Genomic DNA, 13,489 nt, shown 5'->3' on the forward strand with positions numbered 1-13,489 from the left:
AATGAGCTGAGAAAGCTAAAACTGAAGGAGAGAGTCATCAAAATAGGTGCCTTACTGGAACAAGACATTTTTGACACCATTAAGGGTTAGCTGAGAAAGTGAAAATTAGCAAGTACTTTTTAGAGGGAGCATGGAGATAATCAAGCATGAAATAGCAATCTATTGACCTCTGGTGACTTGATGTCTTGATTTAGACAACTGCTTTAGAAGCTTGACAAACAACTTAATGCCAGCGATACTGGACTTTTTATGGTAGTTCGCTAGTTACTCAGATGAGGAACGGTCACCATGTGACAAAACACTAACAGCTGACTCAAAGGCACGCTTGGTCAAAGCAAAAGCAAGTGTTTTCCATGTTGGTATTATTTCTGTTTTCCTGGACGAGAAAAACAGTTCAGCTAAATGTAAAGGTGCTGTACCCTTTTGCCGAAGGGCAGTTTTCCTTTAGGAAGCAAAAACTGAGTAGAATTTGCTGTGAACTTACACTGTTGACAGAACCAATAGTGCTAACCAGTACATGAATGTAATTCTCGTGTTCCTGGGCATACACTGTCTGGACTCCCACAGAGCTGCAGTAACCACTATCTAGTCCCTGTTCTTGTCCTTTCCCTTGGCACCATTCAGGTGGTATGGAAGAATTATTTTTAAAGAGATTTCTATAGAGAAATCCCCCTTACTTTCTTTCCAATGACAAACGGAGCTGGAGAGGGCAGGAGCAGCAGTAAGCGCTCTTCGACTATGCGTGGAATTAAATGGGTGCCGTAAATCCAGGAATAGGTGTGTTATGGAAGTGGATATCAAAACCTAAGTTGCTATTGGCCTCTAGTAACTCTCATAACTATTGAAACTAGTTGAAATTTCTGGCTAAGCCGAATCCTGCTTCTCTCCTCTTACGAATTACAGCAAAATGTCCTGATTTTAGGAGGTACGAAGTGTGTTTTGCAAAACAGCAGTTATTTGAAAGCACTCAGCCCCCATCTCAGATCTGAATGGAGAGCAGTCTGCTTTAAGATTTTTTTCCAAAGTTGGATTAGGTAGAGAAATAGCATTTCCTCTCTGGATTTCCTCTCCTGTTTTCCTAAGGACAGGTTCGAGTAACGCTTATGCAGCAACTTTCCTCTGCAACAAAAATGTTTACATGTTTATGACCTTTGCTTCATTTTCAGACTAGAATTGTTCAGCTGGAAGAGACCTACAATGATCATCTAGTCCAACAGTCATTTTAGGTTTTTGCCATGACTCGGATTTGGAATGAGGTGGCCGCAGCCGCAATGCAGAGTAGTCACCACTCTACACTCACGGCCGCTCAGCTTCTGGTGCCACCGCCGTGCACGGGCATTGGAAGCTTGCCTCTTATTCTGATGCTATGTCTAGTGACGTGACTTAAAATTTGATTTGGGTAGGTGAATTAGAAAAGCTAAATAAAATGATGACTCAAAACCCTACACCTTCGCCAGCCCCTTGAATAGCTGTTTACACTCCTCCTTTTACTATAAATTGGTACCTCATGGCTTCTTTGTATAAGACAGTGAGCTCGTCTAGCGGGATGACCTAGTTATTTTTAAAGCCCGCTTATGTCAATGCTCTCTGTCCTGTGACCATGTTGGCCACCATTATTTCAGGGTGAGGTCAGTCTTTTTCTTTGCTCGGGCCGCCTGCCAGTTTCTCAACACCTGCCTTGAAAGTGACAGCTCTATGGGTGTCCTCATAAATTACAAATCATGTGCCTCTGCCCTGATGCCTTGGGACAGGCACAAAGTTAGAAACTGTCCTGTAACCCAAGCCCTGGGGCTGCTGCATGGGACAGCTGAGCAGCAGGCAGCGAGCCGCAGCAGCAGGGGGCTGGCTACGCCACAGACCCCCGCCAGCGCCCAGGGTGGTGCAGTGAAAACTCTGCCTGCGCCGGTGCTGGCGGGCGTGTGGCTGCGCCTGGTGGGAGCCAGGGATGGCCCCCAGGTAGGGGTCGTCCCCCACGGGGAAGGGTGGAGAGATCCCAACAAGGGGGTGCGGTGGGGTTTGGGCAGCACCTCTGCCCTGGCGTGCCCGGGGCGAACTGAACCAGATAGGGAGTCGGGAGCGGGGCTCTCGGCACTGAATGGGCAATCCTGTGCACAGTTGTCACTATCCTCTGCCACCTCCCAGCTCCTCAGTTACAGCGCTGGTATATAATTGACCACAGCATTAATTCAGTGATGTGTTTTCCTCCTTCTACTGTGTGTGGCAGACACTCAGCCAGCACACACATGCTCCATAGATTGACACAGTCCTAAAACTTGAATTCAGCAAAACACTCAGGTGCTGCCCTTCCACCCAAACCTGGATGCCCAGTCTACCCTCCTGTCACCGCCCCCACCATGCAGGGGACACCCACTCGCAGGGAAACTGTTAGACTGGTCAGAGAAGCTGCAAGACCCCACTGCTCTAATCTCTCTGCTCCTTCCCCAGATGTGTGTTGTCATAGAATCAAAGAATGGTTCAGGCTAGAAGGGACCTCAAAGATCATCTGGTTCCAACCACCCTGCCATGGGCAGGGTGCCCCCATACCCAGTAGTGCCCAAGGTCTGGGGAGGAGCAGTACCTGCTGTATCACAGCGCCATGGTCCTCACTCAAGCTCCATAACTACAGGTGCTGGACACAATTGCTAATCTGATCCCTGATGGACCGGTATGTGTGAGCTCCCAGCATGTGAGATCCCGGCATGGAATAGCCATACAAGCACTGAACAGAGCAGAGGCTGATCAGGCATCCTTTTTAACCTGCCTGTATGCTGCCTCCAAAGACACAAGCAAAATCTGTTACCCTGTTGGCATGGGATCCTTAGCTGAATGACTAGACTGCAGCAGAGTGGAATCCTGAATTTTTTTAAATGATCCATGATTATGTATTTCAACAGAGACTGCATTCTCTCTTTCTTCCAGCTGGTGGGCTTCTTCTATGCTCCTTTTGACAGCTGGCTAGGATGTATGGTTGATGCTCTTGCCCATTCATCAGTAAGAGAAGGCTACAGAGGGGTGCTGATCAGAGCTGCCTATAAGCATGCACCACCTTGCTTTTGATTTTACACTCATGTGAAGATAAATTGTACTTCCTTACAGCTGTGCTTCTGAATATTACGAATATCGATTTCCAAGGGAAATACTGAGCTGGGACTGATGACTGATGAATAGGCTGCAAAACAAATTTATTTGCTTTGTGAAATAATGAGGTTACATCTCTTGGGTGGGTTTTTTTGGCCACAGATTAGGTCTCAAACTGGCTGATTGGAGGTGGGTGAGTGAGACTTCAAAGATAATTTGATCTAAGTTTTGTAACATCGGCTGCTGCAATACCTGCATGGGATTTATCTTCCCAAGCACACCCTATGGTATGGGTTTTTCACCCTGGATCTGGTATGGCTGATACTTTTCCTTCTAGAGGGTGGTATCTTCTCCTCAGAAAAAAACATCTGTGACCTCCAACCAACTCAGGGCAAACCTTGTAGGGATTTCCCAATCCAGTTCTGTTTTTTACAGTTCCTGAGCACACTGCCACCACAGTAATGAAAAATTGTCTCGGCATAAAAACATGCCATAGTGAAGGAGCTGTTAATTAGAATGACAAGAGGTAGTGGCTTGGAGCAGTCATCACCCAGTGTTTCTGCAATACAGACCGAACACTTTGGTGATAATGTTCCAGTCCCATTCAGTAGTTCCCATACTGTATCTCAAAATAAATGCATAAACATCTATTGGAGTTGGAGTGCTACTGGTAGTGCACTGTGTACTTTGGCAAGTTTATTGATATGCAAGTTCCTTGAGATCCTTTCCACTGTTCTTCAAGTTCTTTTCCTCATCCTCTCCCAGTCTTGTTAGCAACTGCCAGCATTTAGGGCTCAAAGTCCCTTTTTCCAGCTGGCAGCAGCAACAACAGCAATAAGAGTACAGGCATACGGGGTTTGAGGTCTTGTGCCTTAAAAACATGTATCATCCCATCCCTGCATCTGGTGACATTTTATAGGTAGATGGGTCACTCCAGGCAAATCTGTAGTTTCATAATGCTCAATATCCATGATGCAGGACATACAAACACACATACACACACAGAGCCTGAAAAGGCTTTCTTTAGGGGGTAGTATCAACAGGTGCAGGAAGATACCTGAATCTGGAAAAAAATACATCCAAGTGATTCCCTCCTGAAACCAGGGGAAAATTAATGAGGATTTGAAATTTGAACCTGATGATAATAAAGGTTGCACACTTCTGTTTTGGTAGGGAAAAATAAAAGAAGAAAAAAGTATGAGAAATTGAAGCTCACCCTAAAGGCTGAACATCTAATTTGTTCTGTCCAGTTCCAGCTCTCTTCTCCTAATAGCTCTTTCTTACTTTCTTACCATTTCAGGGAAATGCTGGGTGGGGTTTGTCACTTCTCTGGTCTGAATTTTCTTTGAGTGTGAGGGAATTCCATGAACTAACTCTAGGGATGGCAAGGGAGGAGATCCCTAGTACGGTATGACAATTAGAGGACAAGTTGGCTGTATATAGATTTGAAAGCCTAGGTCTTGGAATTTTATGTTGAACTTTAGGCCATTTATCTTATCTAGCCTTCAGTGATGCAAAACCCCATGTCCAGCTATGTCTTTCAAGAAAATAACAATTTGCTACTGCTATTATTTGCAGTAAAACAAACCAAAAAGATAAAAGGAAGAAATGTAATTCAGGGTCCTTGAAGTGACTCAAGTGACATGTCAGTCAAAAAATAGAAATGAAGAGGGAGGAGCATTGCTGGGGAAGGTTGCCTCACTGCCAGCAGAGTTGGGGGCCACGTCCTGCCTCTGTGGTGTCCACCTCCTTCTCATCCCACCCGGCGCGGTACTGGGCGGCATGCCGAGCAGGGAGCGTGCCTCCTCTCCTCTGGGCTTGGTGGTGACAGCAGCTCCTGGCCCTTGGCCAGGATGGCTGTGGCCCGGGAGGAGGCGTTCCGAGGTCTGGGAGGCATCCACTGGTCCAACAGCTGCTCCCAGCTCCTGCGGAGGCGGGGGACAGGGATGGAGCAGCCTGTCGGGTGCTGGAGCATGGCCCCATGGTGGGGAGGGGGAACGGTGGGGCTGCAGGAGATCTCAGCAGTGGCTACGGCATGATGAGACTATGGAAAAACAAATGGGAAAGAGCTCTGTGCCCATTAGTAGTAAGAAGTAAAGATAACTCTTCAGCACAGCAGGTAAGTGCTTCTTGCCATGTCATGGTTTTGCTTTCTTCTTTTCTTCCCCTAATGGAAAGCACTCGCAAAAACAATATTGAAAAATATGACCTCACACCTTTCCAAATCTTGAGGTAATGATGCCATTGCCAAGGTGATCGTCTATTTGCCATCCGTAAGCAACAGTAGCAAATATTTTAAATCAAAGCAAGGGGTCACCCCACTGACAGCAGCGCAACAAGAACTTCCCTGGCCTTTGGTGGACTACCGTGTTGGGTGTGTCACCTAAAGGTCAGGCTGAGATTGACCCAGGGAAAATAAGATCGTCCTTGTCACACCGATCTAATAGCACCTACAGCTGTCTTCATCAGATCAGCAGTAATACGGCGATAAGAAATGATCCACTGGAGTAATTTTTTCAGGGAAAAATTTATGCTAGTAGTTGAAGAAAGCAGAGATTATGGTATTTCCGCAGGTGAGATCAAACAATTCAGACAAAACATGTGATTCAAAGAGCTAATAATTGTGCTTTTTGTCTTTAAATGGAACTTTTTGCCTGAGCCAGCATGTTTTGAAATCAGTGGAAAATGGGACCTTTAAGTTATTCAAAACTATTAAAAACCTGATGCCCTAGGATTACGTGATTATGCTTGTCTCAGAAAGGCGGTATTTCTTCATGGATATAGAGTATGACAAGACATCAGGTGACTGCTAATTTTATTCTTGCTCTATGATGCACCTGTGCCTGCAGAGACCTGCTTGTCCTTGAAGAAGTCATTTAATCTTCTGGAGCCTCCGCTTCCCTTCCCTGAGCTTCCTCTTCTCACTGACTTCGACAGTGACTGGGCATGAGGCCCCTGTCACAGTCTTAGCTTCTCAACCCTCCAGTGTTGAGATAAAATTAATGCCATGTGAAAACACAGGACCATTTGGTATTGCGCACCTTGTGGTGCAGAATTAATTGTATATCAGAAAAAGCGGTAGCTGTGGGAATCGTGGTGAGTTTACTGCACAAAAATGTGGTTTGTCTTCTCAAATCTTTCCTAGCTGTTCCTCACTGGATGGAGTGTGGTTGTGTTTGAATTTCTGTTGTTGGTAATGTGATCAGTGCTGAACACAAAACAAAATGAAGTCTGCCTTTCTCCTGAAGGGCTGATAATCCAAGGTCCTGAACCTGGCTACAGTTATGGACATGTTTAATTTCATGAAGATGAGCAGAAGATACTTACTTGTATAGAAAACTACTTTTCAACTATAACAACTATGTCAAGAAAGGTCTTGACTAAAGTTTCAATCATTCGGGGTCATTTTTACTTTTTACACATTCCTCTCCCCATCAGTTTTAGGGTTACTTCACTTAATTTCTGTGGGACAAGTTGTGTGACTAAAGTAGCTTGAGAACAAAAAAAAGGCCTATGTAGGATTTAGGCTATAGAACAGCAGCACTGTGTCCTCACTTCAGCCCGCAACTAACTTTCAGCATTTCCACATTTAACCAACAAAGCATTTAAGAAATCAAGTCAGATAGTACTACTAGGAGGTAAACATTTTGTTTAATTAGGGTCTTACATATTTTCTTGGCTGTGTCCACCATGGAAAAATTTCTGAACCAAAATTTGCAAAACAAGGCTTAGGAGTCACCCATCAATTTCCTTATACAGTCAGGTCTTTTTGAGGAAAAATGGTGTAGAAAGCACACCAATGCCACCAGATCAATTTTATACTTTAAATGCCAACACCTTGAAAGACCGTAGTTACTAACTTGTTTTACACTGTTCCAGAACAGAGAAATAGTTTATTTTGTGGGTTTCCCAGCTCAGAAGAGAGAAAAACATAAGAGTTGTTTTCTTGGACCAAATATGTGCAGACAGGAGCTTGTGGGAACAGGAAATGTTCATGGTTGTGCCCATGATGTGCTGCTGGGTGTCAATTAGCCGTGTCTTCTGGTGGCTATTGATGAATGAACACATCTTAGGAGAAGAGGAGGAGGTTCTGCAGCTGTCATGAGGCAGAATAAAACTTCTGTAGCTTGAGCTTAATCTTGTTTGTGGGGCTTTTATACCTGTCACAAAATGCAGCCTCACTGTTGCTTTATCCCCGATCCTGTACCAATGCGTTGTTCTGTGGAAAAAGTGAGTGTGTCTGCATAAAGCAGAAAGTGAGAGAATGTCTGTAAATATAGTCTGGCAATTTATATATCTGTATGTGGGAAAAGCTAAGTGTGTGTTCTACACATGAAAGGTCAATTGACTTTGTTCTCTACCCTGGGTCTACATCACCTTTCAAGATCTCTTCGAGCACTATTCTGACTCCCCCTAGCAGTCACAAAGTAGACCATAGCACCTTAGTCCATCAGGATACATGTATGCAAACTTTATTTTGTAAATGTTTCTGCATTCAAAAATTTTCACTTAAATAATTGTTTTTGGTAACTTCCTCTATAATTTCCTCCTTAGAGTCAGTGTTACCAGACGTAGCACATCATTTTGTGGTGAGAAGAGGTAGGTTCAGGGCTTCTCCTGGAGCCTGTCAACAATCCTCCCGCTGGCCATAGAAAAACAATGTCAGGCATCCACTCACGTTCTTGAGCAAGAAAGCACACTGATAGTAATGTGGGGCCTGTTCATGGAAATAATGCAATATCATTAAGCTTCCCAAAGACATGTGTCACAGCATTTTGTTTCTGGTATTTTAATATATTTGAAGAGATGTGCAACTGTCATCAGCAACAAAGCATCTCCCAATCGTTGACCTCCCACAAAAACTCTAGGCATTTTCTATTACAATCCAACAAACAGCATTGAACAATAAAAAGGATTCCAGAAAGTGTTTAAAAATATTTTTCTTGTTGAATCATTGCACAGGCTTTGCTACGTTCAAAGAGTTTGGTATTCAGGTCTTGTCTGAAACTAGTGATGAAAACACCTTTCATCCCTATAAAAGCTGAAGGGCTGCTTTAAGTGCTGTGGAAGCAAGTTCAGCACCTCTTGATGTCAATTTGGTTATATGTAGGTGGATCTGTTTACACTTAATACATACAATGCCTTAATACACTCCAAGACCAAGAGAATTCTAAAGCGGCACTTGCTGAAAGCTTTTCTTCCTTCATCTTGTTCCTCTGAACTTAGCACCTCATTGGAAAGCATAACAGTAAGTTTTCTACCATAGCAATGTTTTTATAAAGGCCAATAACGTGTATCAAGATGAACTGGAGGATATCCAGCATTCCCTGCTGCTGATGTCTTCATTACAGGAGAAATCTAATGCCCATTTGATAACACATGCTGTGTTTTACCTGGTTTGTGCAGTGAGAAGGTTGGCATATTCAGTCGCTGTTCCCATACATGTGTTGCCTAACCACTGTGTGGAGAATAGAAAAACATTTGGGGGACTTCTCCTGCCTTTGTTTTGCCCTGGAGTGCTGTTGAAATGCGCAATATCTTAGGGACAATAACAAATAAAAGGAAGGGCAACTCAGTAATTTGCAATTTCTGTCTTTAAGTTGTGCTAGAGTCACCTTGGCCGCTTCAGTGGAGTTGACCTAGACATCTCCAGAGGTGACTATTTACACATTTGGCTGAGGAGAAACAAGAATATGTTGTCTATTTCCCCGTTATACAAGATCTGGGTGGCAGAGAGAGCTGAAGCATCCGTGGCAAAGAAAGGCTGCGTGCTGTGCTATCAATGCACCAGCTGCACAGCAGCCACCAGGGCTCCATGGAACAGGGAGCACTGGTGCAGCCTCTCTCTCCCTTTGTGGGGTTGGATTTGCTAAGTGTTTAATGTCAGTGAGGTTCACTTGGTGACCAGGCTGGTATTGCCTTTCCTACACAGCCTGTTAAAGTGCACCCGCTATTATTCACCTACTCAATTAACTGCTAAGGAGACAGAGGAAATATGTGCCCAGAGGAGAAAATGAAGCCATCTTTATTTGCTGGCTAATCAAAATCCAATGGCTTTTGAAGACAGTATGAAATGATCATTAATTAGGAGCGATACCTGAATTTGGAGTTCAAAGAACCTTGTACAAGCCAAGACAAAAAGGCCTGGAAGATAGAGCTTGTTCTCTTGGGTTGATGAGGCCTTTGTAAGCTTAGCCAGCATAAAACAGTCTGCATCTAAACTGGACCTGGTCTGAAACACTCCAGTTCCCACAGGTACATGCACCTGCAAGCCAGACATTCAGTGCATTATAGGATATGGGTCCCAAAGAGCAATAGGCTAATGTGGTTTCAGTGTATGGCAAACAGAGGGTCCTTAAATAAGAGTGGATTGAGACCACTACTGACCACTCGTTGCTCTCTCATGCTCTGACATCAAAGAAGACATCAAAATGCTGGGTAACAACCCAAGCCAAACACTCTCCCCGCTCTCCTTGGGGCATGAGTACTAGAGTATGAGCAAGTTGAGGAACCACCTAAATGACAGGGAGGCTCAAGCTGTGGCCACCACTGTGGACACATCCAGGACCACGTCCATGGAAAGGCTCTGAAGCTGTGCTTATGATGGGGACAGCGGGACAGTCCTGATGTAAAGGGAAGTGGAAAGGGCAGGGGAAACACTGCAGAGGTTGACACCCAGGGCTAGGGGGAAACAAACCACACAGCTGCTGCACAAAACCCACCACATGGCTCAGAGAGGCACCGACGGCGCACTGCCCTGGTGGATGTCCCAGAGCTGAGGCTGCACTTGGTAAAGGCACCTGGGTGAAATGGAGCAGGGAAGAGAGGTGGTGTAGCTGTGGTATGGAGAAAGGCAGGCTAGGAAGAGGTGGCTACATGGTGACACGTGAGCCCCATGACCTGCAGAGCAAAATCTGCGCAGCCACATAAATTTTTCTAGTGTTTTCTTGTTAGACTTTGCCCCAGAAGGGAGATGGTCAATGTCTTCTACCAACACAGGTCCTATTCCTCCATGTCAGTTGTTTGTCCTGCCAGGGTCTCTGGCAGGGCATCTCTGTCTCTCCGCAGTGACTTCAGTGTAGCCACTGTGGTGAACCAGGTGGGATGTACTTAGAAACTACTTAAAATTAGTATATAAGGCAGTAAAAATAGAACAAAATTCATCTCCAAACTAAGAAAAATTTGAAGTCTGCAATTCTCATAACAGTCAGCACCCTTAATAGACCCAATAGAACTTTGCTTTGTTTTCACTAAAAAAGCTCGTTGATTACAAAATATCCTGCCAATTGTGTACAAAGGAGTAGATCTAGGATTCATATATTCCTCTTTCAGAGGAAGTATATCCAAAATATAATACTTGAAGGTATTATAAACGTGAAAGGATATTCTGCAAACACATAAAACCAATGCAGCACTACTGCCTGTTTTTTCAGAACAATAACACTTCAATCTTTGTGAATAGAAATCTGTCTTGAGGCTCAAGTCATAGTTGGACCATGTTTTTGAGAAGAAGAAATTTTGCCAGCAATGTGCTCATTTATTAAAATAATTATGAGGTAACCCAGCCACATATGGGGAAACCTGAGGAAAAGAGAAGAGAGCAACACTAGAGCAACTTAGAAAATATAAAATACAATTTTCTTGGGGTCAAGGAGCTGGAGTATTTCTCCTGGGAAATAAGCACTTTAATATGTGTAGATCTGACCCCAAATACTATCTTAGAGATTAGCCTGAAATATAGTGCTCTGGAAGGGCACGCAGAGAACTCCATGTGATAATTTCTTGGAATTTCTGGATTGAAACAGATAAGAGCTGCATGTCGACATCTGTGAATTGATATGACCTGTAGCTTGCAAGCTGATCAGACTGTGATCAGCAAAGAACCATGCTCAGAAGCACTTAATAAAGGACTCAATGAGTTAAATTTGGGAAAAAGAAGCAAAAAAAAAATAATTTAAGGACTTCCGTTCTACATAGATCAAAGTGATATTTGCAGACTCCCTCACAGACGGACTGCTTCCTGGTGAAACTTACTGTCCTATTTCTACATGCTAAATCGTATTAAAAAGTGCATACTGCTTACGAACCTTCAAGAAAGCAACATCTGCGGTTCCAAGAAGTACAAATATGTGAAAAAATTAGTCTTGTCTACAAATATGCCATACTTTGCACTTTCTCCTTGTGAATGACTTAATGTATGGATTAAAACCTCAAATGAGGAAATATGGACATGATAAATTACATTTTAAGATGCCATGGTTTTGAAGAATATACCTTGAAATTATACTCCCCATAGTTAAATTGCCATTGCTTTTCACAGGGAAAACTGTAACAAAGCTTCAAGAATATGTGCTTCCTTTTTATTTATAAAGCTTAGATGTTTTCATTGTGCTTTTCCTTTGTAGTCAACCTATATTATTTATACAGGGAAGTCTGGGAACAGGAGCAAAAATCTTGTTAAGGCAAAAAATGGAGTTTTGCCATGGATTTTAATAAAGTCAGACACAGGCTTTACTATGTGTTCTTTCCAGTACCATGCTACTGCCCATGACGATCACAAGTCCTAACAACAACTTGCACTGGAGCAATGATGTAGTTCAGTATGAATAAAGACAAAATTTTTGCGGGAGAAAGGCTATTTAGACCTTCATGCCCATATGGACACATTTTAGTGTTTCAGTACGGAAGTGTTGGGCAAGCATACGGCCAAAAGCTGAATCCTGAAAGCTCGTGCAAAGCACAATGAGAGCCACTGCTATAGAACAAAATCACTTCCTCTCAAATGACTCTCCAGATTTGTCATTCTGAACATATGTGTAGACGGCTTCCCACCAGAGCCCATCTGCTCACAAGTGTGTTTGAATTTCACTTATGACACTAAATATATTTCTCTGAGACAGTAGAATCACAGCTTCATAGAATAAATTTAGGTTGGCTAAAGGTTATTAAGTCTAGTCTTCTGCTCGAGACAGGGCTAACTTCAAAGCTAGAGCAGGTTGCCCAGGGCTTTATCAAGCCAAATTTTCAAGGATGGAGATTCACCAACTTTTCTGTACATGTGTTTCAGTGCTTGTTATAAAAGATGTTTTGCTCATGTCCAGTCAGCACTTCTATTGCTGCAGCTTGGGCCCATTGCCTCTTGTTCTTTCGTTTATATCTCTGGCTCTATCATCTCTGTAATCCCCTGTAGATACACCAGTAGAAGAACGCTATTAGATTCAGTTTCTTGCTTTATCTTCTCAAGGCCAGAAAACCCCATATCCCTCAGTTTTTCCTTTTATATTGGATACTTGACACCCCTAACCATTCTGCTAGTCCTTTGCTGAACTTGCGCCAGACTGACCATACTTCTTTTATACTGGCAGACAGGTGCAAATCTGGACACAGCAGTCAGGGTCCTGAGAGCATCCGCCCTCTTGAAAGTTGGGCTACTGGGGCTCAGGACCAGCATCCTCCTGGAAACTGTGGGCAGAGGATTCCAGACAGCGCTGTGGGGACACTGCGGCCAGAGATGACATCCCATTCTGTCCCCAGGGAGGTGGCTGATGCCCAGGGCTGGGGCTGTCCCCAGCTGCCCCCAGGCTGCCCTGTTCCTGCCTGGGGTGGTGGGATGGCTCTGGCTACGAGGTCCTGCCCTTCCAATCTGGGAGAGCCCACACTGCTCCTGGTCCCTGGGGAGACCCCATCCCCAGGAGGTGCCTGACAACTCCAGATGTGGCCACACAAGAGCAGAGAAGGGAATAATCCCTTCCCTCAGCCTGATGCTTAAATTCCCACTATCCACCATGATCATTGTTCTCCAGTGGCTAATCCTCTGAGTCACTTCTTCTCCATCCTTCTTTTAGGAGACAGCTTGAATCACCCTTAAAAAGCCTCTCGGGTAAAACGACTGTCATAGTGGTGCCCATTTTCCATCATTTCTATACAATGGCAATAGCAAGGTGTATTTAGGGACACAACTTACTTTACATATCCTGTTTTTAATTACCAAGGTGCTAAAGAGAATGTGTAAAGCACTTGATAATAACATGCACATTAAAGACCTGCTGGAGCATTTATTAGAAGAGCATTTCTTTCTTCTTTAACATGTCAATGTATATAGGGAGGACGGTTTTCCTGTTCCTTTTTAAAAGAAAAATATTAGGCTTTGATTCTCTGGTTTCTTTTCATCTTCTTCTAGCTTAAAAAGCTTCTGGAAAGGAATAAAGAAAGATAGAATAGCAAAGAAATCACAAAAGGAAGATATCAATAAGAAGCACCACTGACTATTCTCTAAGCAGTTTCCAAGCAACTTTTAATGGAAGGTCAGGCACAAGCAAGATAAAGGGAGGAAAAACCAAGACATTATTTCATACAATAAAGTGACTTTGAATGCTGCCAGTTACAGAGGAAATAGATTGGCCAGCCTGAG

The sequence above is a fragment of the Rissa tridactyla genome, chromosome 3 (genome assembly GCF_028500815.1).
Source record: "Rissa tridactyla isolate bRisTri1 chromosome 3, bRisTri1.patW.cur.20221130, whole genome shotgun sequence".
Lineage (NCBI taxonomy): Eukaryota > Metazoa > Chordata > Aves > Charadriiformes > Laridae > Rissa > Rissa tridactyla.